This window comes from Grammomys surdaster, unplaced genomic scaffold (assembly GCF_004785775.1).
Source record: "Grammomys surdaster isolate TR1022 unplaced genomic scaffold, NIH_TR_1.0 131, whole genome shotgun sequence".
NCBI lineage: Eukaryota > Metazoa > Chordata > Mammalia > Rodentia > Muridae > Grammomys > Grammomys surdaster.
The window spans coordinates 311,762-314,674 of NW_021604589.1; positions in this window are offsets into that span (position 1 = coordinate 311,762).

Below are 2,913 nucleotides of genomic sequence, written 5' to 3' on the forward strand. Positions count from 1 at the left end.
GAGAGAGAGAGAGAGAGAGAGAGAGAGAGAGAGAGAGCACTATAAAAAGGTTGCCATTGAAGAACACATTTAGAATGAAGCCAAGCGATGGAACAATGGAGGAATTGCCCAACTCATTATGCCAGAAAGTGGATTGTTACCATCAATGCCACATGAAGTTAATCATTTCTAAAAAAGTGGAACACCAAGTCCCTCACAATACTGCACCTAAATGGAATAATGTTTTACTTTTTTTCTTTGATCTGTCAAAGGTACTTCAGTCTTTTCTAGGACCTCAGTGACACTATAAACATTTCATTATATGCTTCCTATGAATGACTCCGGACTTGTGATATCCCATGAGTTTAATTGAGTTTTTAAAGTTCTCAATATTGTCTTGTTTGCTTGTCAGTTTCCAATGCTTTATAAAATAACACAGAACGTGGCCCTCCTTTTCTTTCCTATTTGCTTTGATATGCAACACAAGTTTCACTCTTTAGAATTAACGATAAGGATGGAAATAGTCCATTGAATCCCAAGGCTTTTCAAAGGATCGAATAAAGATTCTTATAAATTCCTGTTAATAGACAGACAAAATGGGGAGGGGAAAGACTTGTGGTTTCTGATGTTTCTGTTTTTTTCTTACTCACATTTGGAACTGAATAATTTTGGTACATATAAATGGTGGCTGAGAAGTCTCTGAATTTTGTAGTGCTCTTGGTGTCTGTTATCTTCATTCTGTCCAGATGGGGCTGAAGGCTGGCCAGTTTTCTTAACTAGGGCCATTTGTGCCAACAGGAAGTGATCTGGGTTATGACCATTTAAATTTCCCCAGTCTCTCCTGGGGGAAGCTTTGGGGCATGTATACTCTTTCTAAGAGAAACCACTGACCACAGACCACTGATCTGTGTGCCTTACCAGCCTGTTCTAGGTCACCAAATCCTGATCCTGCTGCTAACAAGTAGAGTGTGAGAAAAGGTAGAAAAGGCATGGAACTTGAAGTTGAGGTCTTAGCTGTCCTCAGTTGGGTATCTGAGCCTTACTTCTCTTATCCGGAAAGTGAGGAGGGCCATATTTTTAATTAACATTGGATGGGCAGTTGCATCAGCCCATCCTAGACTCAGCTCACAAATAAGAAGACATCTCTTGAGGCTCCAATAACGTTTTTCTGCAGTTCTTAATTCCTGACTTCAGACACAGGAAGAGAACAGAGAAACATGTCAAGTAGGTAATGCCATTAAAATGCAGTGGATTCTTAATTCAGGCATAAAGAGAATGTTGTTTTAACTCAGAGAATTGCTTAGGTAGTGCTTCTCAACCTTCCCACTGCTGCAACCCCTTTAATGTAGTTCCTCATGTTGTGGTGACCCACAACTATAAAATTATATTATTGCTACTTCATAACTATATTTGCTACTGTTATTAATTATAATGTAAACATCTGTGTATTCCAGTGGTCTTAGGTGACCCCTGAGACAGGGTCACTTGACACACCCCCCCCTGCCCAAGAGGTCATAATCTACAGGTTGAGAACCACTGAGTTAGGTGTAAGGTCTGTTCTGCATAGCCAGTGAGAACGCATACTAAAGAGAGATTATTTAGACAAGAACTGGCAGGGTCTGTGACCTGAAGCAAGTCAGCTAATACTTCTGTGCTCTGCCTTCTTATCTTGAAAATGCAGGTAATGAAGACATTTGTCCCCTCATATTGTTCAAGCAATCAAGTCCGACACTTAGCATATAATGAATCCTTCATATATATTTTGAGAATGTTATAAAGTCTCACAAACACAATGGTGGTAAAGGAACTAGTGAATGAAAGAGAATCGTAATTTAAAAAATTAGCAAAGTTAAGATCCTCCTCACTCATGTAAAATTTTGAATGTGCACCTGTAACTCTAATGCTGGAGGCATTGAGACAAGTGGATCTCTGGGGCTGGCTGGCCAACCAGTATAACTGAAGTAGCCATCTAGGTTCAGTGATAGACACCATCTCAAAAATAAAGTGGAGAGAGACAGAGAAAGAAACCCAATATCAACTTCTTTGGATGCATAAACACAACACAGCACCACACACAAATGCTGCTACACACACGCACACACACACACACACACACACACACGGGGTGGGGGAAGGGAGGGAAGAAGGGAAGGAGGGAGAGCACTAGAATCTAACAGTTTCTGAGAGAATGAAGATAAGCAACGCAATCTGTGGTTATTTGGCATGACATGGTTCACCAAGAATACTGTCATTCTTGGAGTCAGTGTGCCAACTGCCAAGTGGGAGCACTGGGCATGACTGGGAATGTATGGCATGAGTAGGGGTCTTCTGCATTAAGGCAAGGCAAGAATCACCCTTTGAGGTGCGACTGACTCCCCAAAGATACACAGAAGCAAACTAACCATCATGTAGCCCACCAGGTGAGGTAGGATGGACTATGAAAGGGAAGTTTGAAATGGGGATCTTTTTGGCCTCAGGTCTTAATGATTCTCACATCTTAGAGAGGAAAGCAGGCAGGCAGGCAGGCAGGCAGGCAGGCAGGCAGGCAGGCAGGAGGGTGAATATTACAGCTTGAAAGTTGCAAAGAGGAATGGAGAAGTTGACTTGGGAAGGAACAAGAGCCACTGGTAGGCCCTGAAAAATCTGATACTGAGTATCCATGAATCAGACATGTACATGAAAGTCCTTTGCCGTCCATTATTTCTATTGTTTGGATGTAATAGACTCTCTCAAGCAGAGGATAACAGGAAAATGAAGCAGAGGAACTAAGAACTGATGTTTTTGCACAGCTATTACCTTTTTAAATGATTGATTCTAGGAATGACCATGGTTCACAACTGGCTTACATAATTTCTGATAATTTATCAGCATTTGAAGCCAAACTACCACACTTTCAATGCTGGTTTTACTTTTAAGTTGGGTGAGCTTGAGCAG